The 20,268-nt window shown below is 41.8% G+C and overlaps 1 protein-coding gene across 7 annotated transcripts in view; it reads right to left on the bottom strand.

Annotated features, from left to right (window-relative positions):
- Positions 1 to 20,268, bottom strand: part of nrxn2a (neurexin 2a) — a 179,867-nt gene that overhangs the window by 48,660 nt on the left and 110,939 nt on the right. The window lies entirely within an intron of this gene.

The following is a 20,268-nucleotide window of genomic DNA, read 5'->3' on the forward strand; positions in this document are numbered from 1 at the left end:
GTGCAATCCATTGGGAGGAAATCAAGAGCCTGCATCAAAATTCGATCTAAAAGTGGCGGCACAACGCCATACCTTTGCTGTTTTTCACACTCCAAATCCATTTTCTCTAATCCCTCAGCCTGATGTATTCATCTCACATCTGTACACAAGTCACCTTTCTGTTTCTCTCATGCTGCCTAACCAGGCAGAACTTATTCACAGCACCAACAGATCTGAGTTCAGAGCTGCTCGGGCTTTCATGTTTTCAAATGTGACGGTGAGATGAACTGACATCTGACATGATGAACGCATTAGGAGATAGGTGGGGACAAAACAGAGAGGGGTGGGAGCCGAGCAAGAGAAGGAGAGGCAAAGGGAGGCTGCAGCTGGATCAGCTAAATCACGGTCGATAGAGATATCAGCTGGGATTGCCTAGTTGGCTGAAAGGACACGCATGGAAACAGGAGGACAGAGGAGAGCCGTGCAGCACCGCCTCTCACAGTGACAAGAAGTCGACGCAGGCCATTACTCAAAGAGAGGAGGGGGTGGCGCTCAGGCCGGTTGAACAGAAAGAACAGAGGAGGGATATGTGCACAACACTCTGGAGCGTTTGATGCTATCACAAACATAAATAAACAGAAAAGAAGCTGCGACTGTCTCACCATCTGCCCCATGTGTTCCCATCTGAGTCACCGGGAGAATTAAATCCTTCATGTGCGGCGTCATCATCTATATGTTTGATAAATCTCCGTGCATCTCGTCTTAATCAGACGCACAGGAGCGGTGATGCACAGCACCGCCCGGCTCTAACATGCAGATCAATTCACAATAATGGCTGCTCTGACAGTCTGTTTGATGGAACCAGCAGAATAGGAGGTTTTTTTTCTTTCAGCAGAGCTTCAGAGGATCGGTGCCGTGCGTGCCGTGGCCCCCGGCGTGCAAAACACAGCAAAAACCAAGAAAATGTGCAGTAAACACGCCATTTATAAAACATGCACAAGTTTAAAAGTGTGATAATCTGGTCTTTTTCTTGGTGTTTCTGTGCCATTTGTTTTGAGAATTGGAATTCTTTTTAAGTTGCTTTACTTCCTGTGTGTTTTTATTGTGTTTGCTCGAATATTCTGATGTATTTTCATGGTTTTTCTTTGATTTTCTCATGTTCTGACGTGCGTTATCTCAAGCGACATGTTTTATTACTTTGCTTGCAAAATGCAGTGTTTTTCCGTTGTTGTAAACCGCGTTTTCTGAGCCGCTGTCGGGATTTTTCTTTCTGTTGTCGTGTTTCTGTCTTTGCTCTCGTGTTTACATAATGTCTCTCTGCTCGGAAACATGTGAAAAACAAGTCAGCAAACAGCGCGGCAGGTTTAAATAAAGCCGGTCTTTCGTTCTGCTGCTACAGTCGGGTCTGAGCGGAAGAGGACAGAGCGGGATGACTGTTAAACGGGTGACTGAGGCTGTCAGGCTGGCCGGCCATCATCTCCTCCAGGCAGTGAGTGAGTGATGTCTTGGTGAGAGCTGTCAGCAACAAAAGATCGGCATTAATCAGTTTACATGACGGATGCTGAACAGAAAGACGGAGCTGGAGAACACTGGAGAACACTGGGTAACCTTGCGTTGCCCTTGGTTCCTTAAAAGGTTGGGCAGCTCTTCATATCAACAAAAAAACTACACCTTAATAGGATATACATCAAATGCATATTTGATGAGTTCTATTTCTAAAAGAATTCCAACGGACCTTTTTTAAGATTTAAAAACCGAGCGACTGTCCTTCATCAACAGTCAAAGAGAGCTTTGGGTGGTCTCTGCATTCAGATGTCGTACAGCGATATATACACGCTTTGCATTTCCCTGCAGAAAAAGCACAAACCAGGAGCTCTGCCGTATCAGATGACATGATGCGAGGGGACGTGGACGGCGTTTTAAGGACCTAAATGTGCATGTTTGTTCTCAGGAGGATTGGTGAGAGATGATTTTTCACAGACATCCAGTCTCGCCTCAGGGGGTAAAGTAGCAGGATTAATCATAGCACTTTCAGATTAATTACTCATAATGCGAGTATCCTCTGAAAGGCATGGCCTGCGGTTGTGATGTTTGGTTGGTTTCATTAAGCTCAAAGCGACAACACCTAAAATAAACCTGGCTTAGACGGAGCAAGGAAAGGGCTGAAAGCTGGCTCCACCATCAGAGAATCACAGGTAATCAATCTCCTCGTATCACCAGAAGAGAAACTAACCCGAAGCTGCTCAGATATTCTGTTTACCGGAGATTGCAGATGTAAATAAAACCCATTTTTCAATGCTCAGGGAATTAGGCTACATTTCCATTCAAAGGCATCAGTCTAAAGCGGAACTCCGGATTCAGTTCTTTACCTGCAGACTCAAAATTCTCATGATTCTTCTCCCTTTTTTAACATCAACTTTGGTGTCTCGGCAGAAGACATTCCCTCCTGTGAGACGGCACTGCTTGCAGTAGGCTGCACACTGCTTTCTGCACACGGTGCCGGCCAAAATCAGATTCCATTTACTTGTTTAGCTAAGCTCACTCGCCTCAGCGTGGACCCTCGAAAGAAAGAGGGGCAGCGACGCATACAAAGGAGAAAACCCACCGACGAGCGTCCCCGTGTTGAATCTGAAACAGCAGTTCCAAAATGTCGTGCCTCAGATTGATGAAAGGATTGCTGGAACTACCTGCCTCCACAGTAATACAGGCGGTGCTTTGCAGACATCACAGCAAACAAACCTTACAACATCATTTCTGCTGGTCCTCCTCATTCTGCAAACAATAAGGAGAGCAGCAACAGAGATGCACGAAGCGTGCAACAGTTGCCCCAACTATGGCTTCTGCAGAGCGCAGTCATCCTGCAGAGCCTCTAACTGTGACCCTGCACAGTATTTACGTCTCGTATCCAGGTCCTATGACAAAGATAGCCACATAAAGCTTCTCAAAGCACGCAGCAGGCTTACGTAACAGTATGAAAGAAATGTTGGTCTGACCTAAATTGTGGGAAATGGAAGCTCTCAAAGCCTGACTAACACACCTAGATAATGTGATTGGAAATCAAATCACTCACGGATGTATAGCTGGTTTTCTTTTATGAGTGAATGCATGTGCATCAGGGGCCAAACTGTAATGTTTGATAATGATTGTAAAGAACTTATGTAACAAACTTTCATTCTCATAGATTCTTGTTGACGCAGTAATGAAATAATTCTGTAATACATCCCTATTTCGGACAGTTCTTCTTACCTTTTCTTGCTGGTTGTGTTTCTGGTTTCCTTATTTTCATCGGTCTTCTCACTGTTGCAGGACAACCTGCCACATTTAGCAGGAACGACAGCTCGGGATACATCAAACCACTCGTTGCAAAGCGCCGTGTCGTGATTTCGCTTTCTCAGCACGTTCGATTCGAGACTCTCGAGAGTAAAGCGAAATTGTGAACAGTGGATGATGACGGATTTACTGTTACACCCTGCGTGCTCCAAGCTAACAATGTAATCAGCTGCAGTCAGTGTCCCAGACTAAGCTACCTGTCACACGGACGGCTCGGGCCCGGAGGGGATAGAGTCTTGATTTTCTCTCATCTTTAGTAAAACCATCTTTGTGTTATCTGGGTGTTTTCTCTGATCCAGGGTCTGAGCCTGGATCAGCATGCAAATAGTTTAGTGCGCTCGTGTTTTTTACCAACGAAGGAATATCGAGGCCTGCCACATTCCTCCTGGAGATGGAAATGATTGTCCATGATTTTGTTTAATCTTGCCTGGATTACTGTAATTCTCTTTCCCCCTTTTTGCCAGAACAATTCATCTCTAACCAGCCTGCGATTGGACCACAATGTAGCTGGCAGCCTGCTGACAAAGGCATCCAGTAGTTCCCATGTAACACCAGCCTTGATTTCTTTACATTGGCTCCCCGTGGACAGCTCTATTTATTTGCTAGACTTACTGAAGCCCCACAACAACAGCAGGACCCTCAGGTCCTCCGATCAGAGGCTGTTGGTCGTCTCTCGGCTCAGAACAAAAGGATGCTGTGCTTTTATCGTCACCCCTAAGATTTGGAGCTTTCTGATCCGTTCGGTCGTTTGAACAGTTTCTATCCATCTTTGCTGGGCGATTAGCTTAAATTTAGGAGCTTGAAAACACAAGGTGGAGTGCTGCTTCTTCACTGAGACGACCTTAAACAGAAACCCATCTATAAATACAGAGATACTCATAGCGCGGCTCGCGAGCCACATGCGGCTCCTCAAGCTTTAATTGGTGGCTCGCACTCGCATAGTAGCTTATAACAATATGGTAACAATAACAATTAATTTTTTCAAATAACATACAGCGAATACTGCCCAGTATTAAGTATTTTTATTAAGTATTAATTAGGCTTAAAGGAATGGTTCGGCGTAAAATGATAATTTGAGCATCACATGGTCATGCCACATAATTTATATGGGTGATGAGCCTTTCTCCGAAAGACCGCGGCATTCCGAAGTTGGCTATTTTAAAGTGTTTTGTTAGAAACGCAGCCAATGCAACTGTACGGGGCCAATTTGGAAAATATAAGAAATCGGTTGTTTTTCCGCGATAAACAAGCTCAAAAGCGCTACATACTTCAGCTGTGTCATAACAAAGGCCTCGTCAAGCAAACCGAGGCACAGAGAAGTTCATCGGACCACACAGCCTTTCACTGGCTAGTGTTTTTTGAGGCATCACCGGTAGTTCCAACTCCTTGTCTGACCCGGATGTAGGCCCACTGCTTCAAGTTATCAAAGGGAGGCTGAGACGCAATGGCAGAAGACGACCATAATTTTTTTCGAAGACGAGCCATTTGCGTTTGAAGGCCAACCATACTTGTTTGAGCCCGAATATACAGACGAGGAGTTGCGGGAACGGGAGGAACAACAGAGATGTGCGGAGCAAGCGTGAGTGGGCGCTTTCTGCTCGGTCGCGTACTGGAGGTACATGGTGGTGTAGCTGCGAGTGCTGCGAGGTGATGCCGTCGGAGGAGGAGAGCTTCTGTTGCCAGGAGTGGGAACTGTTAGGCACAGATATGCCGAATGAAAACACCTGTTTGTCATCTTTTGTGTCGCTAATAGACAAAGGTGAGTTTTTTTGTTTTGTTTTACATTGCATTTCTTATATTTTCCAAATTGGCCCCGTACAGTTGCATTGGCTGCGTTTCTAACAAAACACTTCAAAATAGCCAACTTCGGAATGCCGCGGTCTTTCGGAGAAAGGCTCATCACCCATATAAATTATGTGGCATGACCATGTGATGCTCAAATGATCATTTTACGCCGAACCATTCCTTTAATGGTGTTTCCTAAAGGGGGGCACTGTTAAACCTGGCAACGCAGCCCGCTTAAACCACCTCACACTTGACCGCAGTGCACGCTAGCCCCTTTAGCCAGCGTGAGATGCAGGCACAATGGATCGGTTTTTAATTAAAAAAGGGCAAAAACCAGCACAAAAACCATGCTCATCTTGAATGTCTCACTATGATTACAACAACAAACTACAAATACAACATGAAGAAAGACAAGGACATGCATGCCAGCTTCCACTCATCCCAGTATTAAGGTAAATGTGGTCTTAATTGAAAATGTATTGGCTGTGTTGTTTCTTTTTTTGTGGGATGTTTTATATGTAGAAATGCATATTTGCAAAAAGGGACTTTATTATGTTGTCGTAAAAGTGGCTCTTCCCTTGATTTTGCAGGATGGAAAAATTAAGAATAGCTGCCGTTACAGAGTCAGTCAGTCCTACAGTTAACTGTGAAGCGGACTGCATAAACAACAAGAAAAAAGCAGAAAGCTCTGTTGGCTTTATGCATTCGCAGCAGCTCTAGAATCAACACAATTCTATTAGTTATACATTTTAATTGAATTAAAGAGTTAGTGGTAGATGGGAACCCAAAGAATTCAATATTCGTTTAATTAAAGAATATGTTGTGAAATAAATGATCAATTATTTGTGGGATTAACTGCTTGCAAGATTACAATTAACCGACATCATGACACAACAAGAGGAAATGATTAAAACTCATTATCCTGAAATGTTATTTAGTTGTTCATTTGCATTTATGTAGAAATGCCCTTTCTGTTTCATGAAGACATTCTGGGAAGTGGCATGTTTCTGACATTTTTCAGCGTTTATAAGTGCTGCAGACGGTTTAACTAAGGACGAGCTCAACACTGGAAGGGATGGCGATGCGTTCAGGTTCCTGAATGCATCTCACAGGACTGTTACAAGTGAAAAATATAGAACAAATGCAGCTTATTAAAAGCTTTTGATGCACACAAAATAAACCTACATCCCTCCTCTTCATTTTTGTTTTGGTGCCGCCGTCCCTAAATAAAAGGAAGTCTGAATTCAGACTGTTCTCATTTGTGGTTCCATGATGTTTCCAGCTGCCAAATGCCTTCAAGAATTTATTAAAAGTAATAATTTCCAAAAACAACTCCCCTCCTAACGCATCGAAGGCTCTAATAAACCTAATTCACACTCACTTTGCACTTACCCATGTGTTTTTTTGTTCTCGTCCTTAGATTTGGTGCTTATTATAATAAACAATCCCTTTCTGTGCTTCAGTCTCTATGTGAGTGTCTGAAGATCAAACACTATGACCTGCCACTTTGTATGGGGGCTCATGCGCAGGGAAACAGTGCCTCACACATCAGACCTCATCTTTATCTCTTGATAATGCCCCATAATGCCCTTATTAATGCCTTAATAATCTGTATTTAGTTTCATGGTTTACACCCAGACAAGAGATCCTGACCCCTAATTGAGATAATTGAATTATCTCCCAGTAAGAAGATGACATTTCCAAGCACATAAATGGACCAATGATGCAGTCCAAGGTTTATCAGGTTGATGTGTGATGAAGGGAGAATCAATCCCGCCGTTTGAAGCTTCCACATCTTTGGCCAGTTGAACCCGACTCACAAAATGATTAAAAAGACTTTAGGAAAAAGGGTCAAACTTATTAAACAAAAAAGAGTAAAACAGGTCTCCTTTAATACCTGATGAGAGGTTTCTGTGTGTGCGGCAGCTTAAAAGCCGTTTCCCACTTTCTGAATAGGAGCATTTGCTAAATGAATAAAGTAATAATGGTATCTTTATTAGTTTAGGTGGGAGGCGACTTCTTTGAAAATTAATTTGTGCGCTTGATTGATGAAAAAAAATGCAAAAGGAATAATAGAATTATCAAAATGGGCATATTTAAAAACTGTCCATCTATCTATCAATCTATATATATATATAGATATATATATCTATATATATATATCTATATATATATAGATATATATATTGAATTATCTCCTAGTAAGAAGATGATATTTAAATGGACCAACAGTGCAGTCCAAGGTTTATCAGGTTGATATGTGATGAAGGCTTCATATATATCTATATATACATAGATATATATGTATATGTGTCATGATCCATGTATTTTTAGTAGGGCTGGGCAACAATTAAAATCTTTAATGTAATTAATCACATGATTTCCCTGATTAATCACGATTAATCGCATTTGTACGCAAAATCCAAAAATGAATTCAAAAGTAGAGTATAGCTTTTAGCATTTAGTTTTATTTTAAATGTGCTGCCATATGAATGAAAGTGCCATAACATTTGTTGTGCAAACACACTTTTAACATCAGCATCTTTCTGTAGTTTTTATGTAGAAGCCTCGCTCCACTGTCTGTTTCCTTGAATGACTTGCTGCTATCAGTTGTGTGTTTTGCCTTTAAGTGATATTTTAGACTGGAACTACTACGCTGAGAAGACAATTCAACTTGGCAGTGTTTACAGATGACTTTGGTTCTGTCGACTCCGCCGTCTGGAAGAACTTTAAAATGAAAATGGCCGAGTAAAAGTTCCGTACCCTTCTCCAGGTTTGGTGGATCCGCCGATTACTTTCTTTTCCTGTTCCGCAGCAGACAGCAACAGACTTTTACAAAATAAAAGCCTGTGAGCAACAGACTTTTACAATAATAAAATAAATAAGAAAACAGGGGTGGTCCGTGGCGTAGTGGGTTGAGCAGGCGCCCCATGTACAGAGGCTATAGTCCTCGCTGCAGCTGGCCCCAGTTCGAGTCCCGCATCCCGAGCTTTCCTATCCATTAAAGCTGCGGTCGGCAACTTTTTTTTAGTCATATTAGCTTGAACTGTCATGGGATTCTGGAAGTAGAATATTAAATAGGCTGTTTAGGAAAAATAACGAAATCTGTAGCTCCCTCTGAAGCCTGTAATCATGCTTGCAAAAACCGAGCGCTCCCGGCTGTTTTTAACCAATCACGTTAGGGTGGAGGAATCCTACCTGTCAATCACAGCTTGTGCACACGCTGCTGAGCGTGAGTCTGCCCCAGCTTGTGTGCGCTCACACTGGTGTGAACTCACGTGCACAACCTCGTCCACAGAGGGGGAGGGGTTTGGGGGGCGATTCGGAGCTTGTTAGAGGTTGGGGGAGGGACCTGAAAGTTGTATCAGTTCGAATTTTCCGACTTTAGACTCGTAATTTTGAAAACCTGCCGACTGCAGCTTTAAAGGCACAAAAGCCCCCCAAAAAATTGTTAAAAAAAAGAACTGCGTTAATGCGCGATAAAATATTGATCGGCGTTAAATAATTGACGAGTTAACTCACCCAGCCCTAATATATATATATAAAATATATATATGTGTGTCATGATCCATGTGTTTTTCTGGTTAGTCTCCAGTTAGTTCAGCCCTGCCATTTCCTCACCTTTCCTCAGCTCCACTCCCTTCACCTGTGCCCATTATCCTCAGCTCACTCATCACTCTCCCCACAGTATTTAGTCTCCCCGTTCTTTGTCAGATCCTCTGTCAATATACGTCATATAAGTTACCCCCTGGCCCAGGCTCCCTGTCTGCACCTGGGTCCTCCATGCTTTTATACCCTGACAACACATGTAAATATATATACATATAAAGACCTGGTTAAACTGTGGCTGAAATGCATGGCCAGTTAGTTGCTGAAGGTTTGAGTTTCCTTGGTGCAGGAATGGGCTTTAACAGCCTTTTTGTACATGATATAAATCCTTGTTTATAAACCCAGAGATATAACCTGATGCTGATAACACAGGTGGTAATTTTCACGATGATTTACCAAATTACCAGACGAGCAACACAACACTGACACGGAGGGAAACCATATAATTAAGGATAAAACCTGACCTGCATAATTTATCACTGAATTCTGCTTCTGCGGCAAAGGAAAAAAAAACATTTATATTCTCTCATTTTATGGAGGATTTCAGATGCTTCAGATGGTGAAATAAAGCAAAAATAATATCATATTTTCACTGCTACCGAACACCAAACACTTTCACATTCATCTCTGATATTTTGCAGGCAGCATTTATCAGAAATGAGAGCTTAAAGCAAACCTTTGATTTGAGAGGAAAAGCTCTAAGTCTCTCAATGTGCCCAGCGTAATTAAAAGTGGCTGTGAGCCATGATGCTGTACCCTACACAAAAGCCTTTGATGCAGCTTTGATGCAAACCATACATGTCTGGCATCTGGCATGACCACAAATCCATGTTTGCACAGCCCACAGCAGAGAAATATCACACACATGTGCGTATTTTGTAAACTGAAAAGATAAAGCTTCCTGTGAATTATCTCTTTTTTTAATTAATTAATTAACTTTAAACTGTCATCTTCTCCAAAACGGCCAATGATCACGTTGGAAAATCTACTGGTTGTGAAGGCAGCTCCATCTAAAGTGAGGTTCTTTATGGTGGCGCTGCACTGTTTCACATCAAGTCAACCGAGAGGCGTGAAAAGGGACCTCTTCTGTTTAACTTGTATATGCTCCCTTTGGGTCAGATATTGCAGAATTTTAACATCAATTATCACAGTTATGCAGACGATACACAACTTTATGTGTCTCTGTCACCGGACGGCTGCAGCCCAGCAGACGTTCTGTGTCAGTGTCTGGAGGAAGTAAACACCTGGATGAGAGATAATTTTCTACAATTAAATGAAGACAAAACTGAGATCATTCTGTTTGGTAGCAAAGAGAAGAGGGTCAGCGTTGGGAAATATCTTGAGACTCGGGCCCTTACAATCACTGACCAAGTTGGTAACCTCGGAGTGTTGATAGACTCAGATCTGACTTTCAGCAGCCACATCAAAGCTGTCACCAAGGCAGCTTTTTACCACCTCAGAAACATCAACAGAATTAAAGGTTTCCTCTCCCAAAAAGACCAGGAGAAACTCATCCATGCATTCATCTCCAGTAGACTCCATCACTGTAACGCTCTTTTAACTGGACTTCCCACAAAGAGCATTAAACATCTGCAGCTCATCCAGAACGCTGCTGCTAGAGTTTTAACCCGGACTAAGAGATCTGAACACATCACAGCAGCTTTAAAATCTTTACTCTGGCTTCCAGTCAGTCACAGAATAGATTTTAAAAGCCTGCTGATGGTTTACAATCTGTGATCTGTTCAGAGAATATAAAGCCAGCAGAGCTCTTAGATCCAAGGACTCGGGTCAGCTGGTCCAGTCCAGAGTCCAGACTAAACATGGAGAAGCAGCATTTAGCTGTTATGCTGCAAACAAGTGGAACAAACTGCCAGTGGAGATTAAACTTTCACCAAATGGAGACATTTTTAAATCCAGGTTAAAAACATTTCTGTTCTCATGTGTCTATGCATGAAATATCTTTGAACTTATCTGGACTGTTGTTGGAAATGCAGCACTTAACTGCTAGATCCACCTGCTCCAATTTAAAGCTGCCCGTTTGAGTCGTGTTTCCTTTCTGCTGCTTGGAAGGCTGGTGCTTTACAAAAAGCTTTACTGAAGGGTACGAACAGAAGATTTCCATGAACGTTTCATTAGGAGGACTCGATGCCTCCAGCATGCTCATGTTTATCAAGTGCGTCTCTGTTGGGTTGATGCAAATCTTACTCTAAATACTCGCTGTAAAGCATCTGTTTGATAGAGCTGGAAGTGCGGCTGAATAAATGGCAAATGAACCTGAACTTATTCAAAGTCGAATCAAAAAGTATCGCACCTCCGCACGATTAATTTATACCGAACAAAGATTTCAAATCAGATGACAAACGTGCCACAAACATATCAGCCTCTGCATTACAACCGCATTATAGGAAGAAATGTATGAGGGACAGCAGCTTAGCTCACAATAGAGGGGAAGCTTAGCAGATCGTTTTATTATTCATTGAACGTGGAGGGAAGTGAGGGAACTATCCATTAAAATGAACAGAAAAGAAAAATGTAAAGGTTTTCTTCTGCTGAGCATGCAGGGATGAGCGCTTTGTTGTGCAATGACCAGAGTGTGAGGACGAGGAGCAGCGAGGGGGTGATAAAGAAAAGGGGCAGAGGGGGAAATCAGATGGCAAGAAATGGAGGGTTTGTGTGCGCAAGAGGAAAGGGAACAGGGATCTGGTGCAAAGCACGGTGCGGCTCAGACGATACGTGGAGCGCAAAACCTCGGTCATGAGGTCCACAACTGGATTCAGCTCTAACTAAGTATTTTCCATGATGCAAATGAACCTCGGCTTCAGTAGACACGGTGTGTGGGTTTGCTGGAGGGGGAGCAGCAATGCACGCTCCATGCTGCAGTACATGCAGACTGCAGAATAACAGGCAGGCCAGGCAGCAGCAGCCACGGCTTAAACCTCTAAATCGGCTTGAGGCACAATAGTGTCTCCAGGTGCTGGATTTAATAGCTCTCAAACACAATAATTTCTCTTATAAAATACTGAATGAAAATACATATTTTCCATTACTTATTTGGTGTTCTGATATCTGTTTGTAAAAAAAAAACATCACTACGCACTGGCTGCTTCCTGACTCCCCCACAATAGAGGAATGGAAGGATATAGTTAACGAAGTATACTTACTGGAAAAAATTACGTTTTTCACTTCGCCTACAAATGAACAGATTTATTAAGTTGTGGTCAGAATGGGTCTCCTGTGTACAACAGTCACGGCCAGATTTCGTGGAGTTAATAAACTGATAGATTTGGTTTTTGTGGTGGTGTTTTGTCTTTTTGCTTGTTTTATTTATTTATTTCTTTAACTCTTGGGATTTATTTGTTTTGTTTCAGTTTTTCTCATAAGGAAAAGGTTGCTCGGTCTCCTGTTTATTTACTTTAATATTTTATTTAATTGTTTAAAGAATCCCAGATGTTGATGTCCCAACATACCATGTACATTTCTGTTACATCCCTCTGTTATTTTTATTTTAATAAAATGGGAAAAAAAGAAGAAAATACAAATTTTCCTACGAGCCAGTTTGAATTCCATTATCAAACGTCTGTTAAGTATTATTGCGGAACATGTGATAATTACATGAATACGCTAATGCTAACCGTTGTAACCTGGTCTGCAGAAGCTTAAAAGCCATTTGGAGCATTTGGATGAGGAACTGACTTGAATTTGAGGCCCATCTTCTGTGTAGCAGGTATGCTTATAAAATGAAAATAGTATGAAGAGTATATAGGTATAGGCTAGTATCAGAGATCTAGTATGCGACTCTCGGAGGAAGGAACAGGAGACTGAAGTTTGCTTTTTGTTGGTACCAGTGGTTAATTTGAGGTGTGTGGTTAATTTGAGCCGGATCCTGCCGGAACAGGATCCGGCACTTCTTCATTTTGGCCACCCTGTGTTCCGGCACCTATTTGGGTAGATCCGGTACCTCTCACAAAAAAAAAAAAAAAAGGTTAAAATGAAATAAAATATGCAGATATAAATTTACAGAACAAATCCCAAGAATTTCATGTTGTTTATTAAGATTAAGATTTGAAAGAGTCGGAGATCTGTGTTGACGCACAGAAAAGCTGGGCCAACGAACAAAGTGCTTTCACTTTTGAAATTCGCCACATCGAGGAGCACGATAGCCTAGCAAGCCAGACCCGTGGAGAGGCGTCTGGCTGCAGACCTGACCCTGATTTCAGCATTAAATTAAAATGATTGTGCTTTATTCCTAGAATGCCCTTTACACCACACTGGATGCTCCCTATGACTTTTCTGTTGTAAGTTTGATTCATGCAATCAAAGTAAGCTCAACATTACAACAACAAAACATTTATTATGACGTAGTGTAAGGTTGTTGTTTTTTTTTTGTTGTTGTTGTTGATCATTTTCCAGGTGGACATGCCACTTTTATGACAGTGGTGGTGTATCATCCTCATGGAAAATTTTGACCTTGGAAGGTGAGACTGCAAAGATTTTGTAATTTGACTTGAAGTTGACAAGACGTTTTTATTTATTTATATTGTTTAATCATTTTTTGAGCTATGGAAAGCTGTTCGCCCACTGGACAGATGGATCAAAAGCCATTCTGTGAGGTGAGGTGCCACCAGTGTTTAGGCTGAAAAGGACGATTGGTGACATTACTGAGGTCAGATTTCTTTTTATTTTGGTTGAGTTCTGTCTGAATTTTTCTTTTGTTTCTGGTCAGAAAAAATATTTTTTTGTACTGAAATTGTGGGGTCACTAAAGAATATGCCATTCACAAGATAAGGTCAGACCTGCTGTCTGCAATTTATAAATAAAGTGTCTAAATAATGTGTGATTGGATTTGACATTTGTTGAGCTCGCCAATGGTTCTAGGTAGACCTATTAGAGGAGGGCAATGATGGGATCTTCACTCTTTTTTTTTTTTTATTATAGCTTGTGTTTTTAATATTAAAACTTATAATTTTGCTTATCTAAGAAGAGCAGGAGGCAGAGGTCTCCAAGAGAGCCAGACTTGCTGATGTGGACACACCAGTGGAAGGCGTAAGCTTTTGCACAGTATCTATTGGTCAGATACTGTTGGTGTGGCAGCTATAGTACAGACATCTTTCTTTCTGTCTTTTCCATAGGACTCGGTTGAAGATCGCATTCTTCAAAATTGCAGACATGCAGCAGAGTGGGCTGAGGCCAACAAACCACTGTTGTCTGCCAGATTGGACCTGCCTGACGTTCTGGGCATGGGGGAAGAGGAACAGGCAGAGGCTGCTCTACAATATGGGAGGTTGTGGAACGAAGAACTGGACGAGGATGAAAGAGAAGCGATCCTGGAGCCTTTCAAAATGATATTTCACAATATTAACGACATGTTGATATTTTGTGAACAGGTAGTCGACAAAAACAAAGATTTTTTGTCATATTGTGAATGTTTGACTGAATAAACACTACAGAACATTTGATCATGTTGTGACTTGGTGTGTTTTTTATGTTTTCTCATTGATCCCTTAATAATTTGACTAAGATTATACTGTAGATATCAAGAGTTAGGGTACTATTCAGTGGTACTAAGGTGTTCCAGCAGCACAAGAACATAATTGGCATAGACATAGAACCAAACATGAAATTTATGGTGGTTAAGGATAAAAATACAGAATAATACAACAGAAAAATTAATTGAAACAAATATATATATATATATATATATATATATATATATATATATGTATAAAGAGCAGTGCGATAAAGTCAAAATGAAATGATAATGAAATAGCAGTGACTTACTCTATAGTACACAATAAAATGTACAGTATAGGCCTATGGCATCTTGTGAGATGTTGGCTTATGAATATGAGCCTAAGAGAAAATGTGTGCACTGACCAAACAAAAGTTTACAATACAAATAAAAACAATATACAATAGACCGGGAATTGATAGATTTTTATTTTATTGCCTCACGAGTGACGTCACGCATGTGGCATCACTTTACGGCATGGTCAGTCCTAGCGCTGAGCTAGCAGAGAGGTGTTAGCTCAAATAGTTACAGATTTCAGCACAGCCCTTTTACATACTCTCTGACTAGCATCTGGTTTAGCTTTGGTTGTTGTTAGCAGCACCAGGTTAGCACTCTGGCACAGTGGACGAGTGCCGTAAAGCAGCCGGTCGTAATCTGCCGTGCGTTCTTCAGATTCCGTTAGCTAAATGCTAGCGGAAACTGACTCGCAAATGCCAGACCTGTAAGAAAACAGAAAGATATAACTCCCAGGTTATTGTACTTTTGATATAAATCTATATCCCTCTGTCAGAAATCAGAGTAATATTTTCAGGTTTCAGTCGCTAGCGGGGACATTTTTTGAGTTATTAGTGCCAGCCCTATGGAAAATGGTCATTCTGCACTCGCTCGCCAGCGCCCCCAGAGAAAATCAACTGAACTGCAGCCAATTTTTTTATAATGGGGCGAATAGGAAGTGGAACGGCTGTCTGTAAAAGGGCTGTGGTGCAGGTCTGTGGGTCCTGAGAGTGCAGGTCTGCAGCCAGACTCTCTTGGACCCGTGACGCTGGATAGCAGTGTGGGCGGGATAAACGGTTGTCTGTCAAGTTGTCTCTGCACTCAACGCCACGCAATAGGATGGCGCAACAACCAATCAGAGCGATGAAGAAGGATTACATAGTCAGTGCGACGGACCAACGGAGCAAAACTCCGAAAACGTCCTTTTTATAAAAAACAAAAACAAAAACTTAAGTGCAGTTATCTGTTCGTCTCGCAAAGAAAACTGTATATCTAAAATTTCTAGAGTCGCTACCAAAGCCAAATCGAAAGACTGTTTGCTGGGCGCAGCCACTGTTTACCTCTCTCTGGAACTACACACTGAAACGTCGCACCTCTGTCGTCACTAGGTAGCCCGGCCTCCGACCCCGCTCCTCACGATTTGATTGGCCTGATTAAGTTTCGATTTGCAGCCTCGCAAAACGACCACAAGTGACTAGACTAGCCCTGGAGCAAATTCAATTTGCGGTCGCTAGTTCTCAAATGAACTTGATTTGCACTCCCAACCGTAGCTCTTTGCCCACATCCACCATGTCATCTTTACTCTTCTTAAATCTTGTTGGACCCCCCTGGCTAAATTCAATCCAGTCCCGTACGTGAGTAACCTGGTTCTCACGCAGATGGATGTTTCTCATCCATCTGGAATTTTGTCGGTTGCCTAGCTGTTCTCTGCTGTGAGTAGGCGGGAGTTGTATTCAAAAACCTCTCGAACCTGATTGGAGAATTCAATGTGTGTGTCACGTACTACTTCGACCAATCATATCGAAAGCGGACGTGACGCGTTGGAGCGCGACCAGTCTCTCGGTCTGTGGTGGAAAATAAACAAAACACAACAGCAGCGAGCAAAGCAGGAGCTAGCAGCAGCTAATCGGGCATGTCTTGGCATGTTCCTATGCTAGCCAAGCTGCAGCAAAATATATCAATTATCAGTTCACAGTTCGGTGGTAACAAAGAATAAGCTTACAACTTACCTCTACATGTTTTTTCAAATTGGAGGGAGAGTTCTTGAACGCCAAAATTACGTGGGTCTTAGGTGTGCAGAGTTTACATTGCATTTTCCAAGAGTCATTTTTGCACCCGACTATTTTGAAAAAATCTTTAAGATAGGGCCAAGGATGAGGAAGGTCTCTTTGGTCTCCGTCTCCATCTCCCGATACGCTCTCGCCTGTGTCCGACCTTTCAGACATTTCGCCATCTTTTTCTGAATCGGACATTTTGCGTGGCAGCTTCGCGTTTGCAGTTAGTTGTAGAACACCTGCTCGCTTCTGACGAATGACGATTTAATTTGACGAATAGCCTAACCGATGAGTGTTTGCGTTATATGATTCATCCAATTACACTCGTTCTCACTAGGTGTGGATGGCGCCACTGATCTGTATTGGATGGCGCACATGACGTGAAATACATCAACATTAAACTGAAGCCAAAAGTTAAAAAAAAAAGGTTGGTACCATATATTTTTTCCCACAAAGTGCTTGTATGTACAGTAATAATAAATTCAAGTGAATGGCCATTCAAAGTAACAGTGAAATAATTAACTCAATGCTTAATCACAGTTCATAGAATCACAATGCAACTGCAGTTTAAAACTCGCAGTGCAAATATCAAAGTCCATTGCAACACAAAAACACAAATACCCTCCCAACTGCCCACAGTTCAGTTCATAAAGTCCAAAAACCCACGTCTGAAGGATGTTTTTGACTTGAAGGATGTTTAAAGTGCTGTGTGCATTTGGCCAAAAGCCCGAGGTAGAGTGTAGGGCGAGAGTTATGTGTCTGGGCACGAGGAGCCCCCTACCAGCCCGGCAGGAGAGGACAATGCAGAATCTCTAGGCTAGGTCTTCCTTTAGCTCACCATCACATTGGAACCTGGCCTGTGACAAAGCACCAGAGTTCCAGCTCCGTCTTTAAGCGATTCCGTAAGGCCTTTCTGCTGTCTGCTCATACAGGGGACTCCTGCAACCTGCTCTCGTTTGGCTTCCCCACTGCTCTTCCCCGACAACACCTGTTGCAACGCCTTAAGAATGTGCGTGATTGGCCACATTGACCAATGACCAACATGTGAGCAAGGACTGCGGTGATTGGCTCAGAGTAAAAGCAGCGCAGAGACAAGGAAATAACGGGGCAAAGTAATACGGAGGGGAAAAATAATATGGAAACCATGTGGGTTACACCTGCATGTTCTGACACTAAACTGGTATTTTACAGACCAACTAACGAACCGTGCGCTGACACGTGTGTTTAAATGCGTGTTGAGTGTTCAGCCATGCAGCAGCATCGCAGCTGTCCATGCACCTTGTATAGTTATTCCTGAAGCTAATCTCCTGAATACCAATTTCATATGGATTGTAAGGTTTTACAGGCCACAGAGGTGGGCTGAGGAAAGTAAAGGGATTTGTAAACGGGCTTTTAACGGGACATAGAAGCAGCAAATTTCCAGCTGAAGAGAAAAGATGGCTGCCACCTCGGGCAGAGAAAGATGTAGAATAAGAAGGATGTATAGTCTGCAGTTTAAGTGTTTTCAGTGACCGCCTGTGAGGCTGTTCTCTTTGCCTGTATGACCATGTGACTCAGTGTGAACAATGATAATCCAAGGTGACACGCCAGGATAAAAAAAAAAAACCTTTGTGGTCTTAAATGCACCATCATGGTAAAGTGTGAAATCATGATGACATTTTTCTTTTAATAAATAACTTTGATGCTTTAACTTAGTTAATAACACTTTAATATTAGGACGGGGCTACCACAGAAATAGCTCCGTGCAAAGGTTAAAGCTTCAGTGCATCTGTAAACTAAGCAAACACAACCCAGCTTAAAGCATCATTAGACTGAAAGATATCGACTCGATTTGGATTCTCTTTAAAGTGCCGTGAGATCAACTTTGTTGTGATTTGGTGCCATAACAGCCTTTAAAGTTCTGATACTGGTCTATAAAGCTCTGAATGGTTCAGGATCAGAATACATCAGTGCCTCCAGACCCTTCCAGAGTCCAGACTAAACATGGAGAAGCAGCATTTAGCTGTTATGCTGCAAACAAGTGGAACAAACTGCCAGTGGAGATTAAACTTTCACCAAATGGAGACATTTTTAAATCCAGGTTAAAAACATTTCTTTTCTCATGTGTCTATGCATGAAATCTGCACGATATATTTGAACTTATCTGGACTGTTGCTTGTTTTTAAATTCATTTTAATGATTTTATTGGTTTCTCTTTATATTCTTTTATGTATTTTAATGCTTCTTCCACTCCCTGCTGCAATGCTTTTATTTTATGTGAAGCACTTTGAATTGTTTTGTATATTAAATGTGTTACAAATAAATTTGATTTGATTTGATTTGATTCCAGACCCCTCAGGTCTGGATCTGGATCCGGTCTTCTATCAGTTCCCAGAGTCAGAAACAGACATGAAGAAGCTGCATTCAGCTTCTATGCTCCACATGTCTGGAACAAACTCCCAGAAAGCCTCAGATCAGCTGAAACACTCAGTGTGTTTAAGTCCAGGTTGAAGACACACCTATTTTCACCTGAATAAAGCTCCAAATCTGAAGCTTGAGTTTCAAAACTTAATCACATTTTAACTCCTGATTTTATCTGATTTTGTTCTTATTTCTTTCTTTTTTGTTTAAAATTTAAATCATGCTTTTTATTTCTACTGTTTTAATGTCTCTGTAAAGCACTCTGAATCGCCTTGTTGTTGGATTGTGCTACAAATAAACTCGCCTTGCCTATAACAGTAAAATTAACTGAAACGAAGTGAATGTGCAGATGAAACCACAGTCACTGGACCGACCATCGGGCAACGCAATGTAATCACAGAGCATGGAAACACTCATGCAGGTCCACAGAAAAATATGCAGCCATCTCACGATGAAGGCTGAAAATTTGCACAATGGCTTCATTGTGCTTCCTGAGTGCTTCGCTGCCACACAGCTCCCGCAGTGCTATTGTTGACGTTGCATTGTGATGGCACATGGCAACATAAAGATGGCGGCAGTTGCCACTCTTGAATAGGTCCAAAATGCAATGTCAGGTGAGCAGCTCCACGGCAACCCTGTGCCAGGGAGTCCAAACTGTTTTGCAATTATTTTTTGCAATCAATTCGATGCATTTTGTCGTTTTAAGATGCTGAATATTGTATTTTCTGAACAGAAAGTTGGGGAAACTGAACTTATTATTAGGGCAAGGCAACAATTAAAATTTTTAATCCAATTAATCACATGATTTCCCTGATTAATCACGATTAATCGCATTTGTACGCAAAATCCAAAAAATGAATTCAAAAGTAGTGTATAGCTTTTAGCATTTAGTTTTATTTTAAATGTGCTGCCATATGAATGAAAGTGCCATAACATTTGTTGTGCAAACACACTTTTAACATCAGCATCTTTCTGTAGTTTTTATGTAGAAGCCTCGCTCCACTGTCTGTTTCCTTGAATGACTTGCTGCTATCAGTTGTGTGTTTTGCCTTTAAAGGATAAGACCGGTTTTTTGACATTGGGCCCTTGATTTCACATTATAACATGATGTTCTACTCACCCCTGCTTGTTGTTGAACATTTGGAGCTGTTTCGAAGATATTCGAGAGGCGTCTGGCTGCTCTCTTGAGATATTCGGCCATGAAACGGTTTCCTATGGGCACGCTTATACAGGTACAAACTATGCTGTTTATAATTTATTAATTACTCTACACCAGCACTGATAACGTGGAGGTGCGTCGCTTACTTAAAAAAATCCGGGTTACTAATTTTGAATTTTAGCCGAATGAATAAATAGGCAGCAGGTCTGTGGGCTGCCTGTGGCAGTAGCAGACAAGGACGTCAGTAACACCCACTTTCCGACAAAAAAAATCAAAATTACAATAACCCGTTTTTTTTTAAGTAAGCGACGCACCTCCACGTTATCAGTGCTAGTGTAGAGTAATTAATCAATTATAAACAGCATAGTTTGTGCCTGTATAAGCTTGCCCATAGGAAACCGTTTCATGGCCGAATATCTCAAGAGAGCAGCCAGACGCCTCTCGAATAT

The sequence above is a fragment of the Odontesthes bonariensis genome, chromosome 16 (assembly GCF_027942865.1).
Source record: "Odontesthes bonariensis isolate fOdoBon6 chromosome 16, fOdoBon6.hap1, whole genome shotgun sequence".
Taxonomy (NCBI): domain Eukaryota; kingdom Metazoa; phylum Chordata; class Actinopteri; order Atheriniformes; family Atherinopsidae; genus Odontesthes; species Odontesthes bonariensis.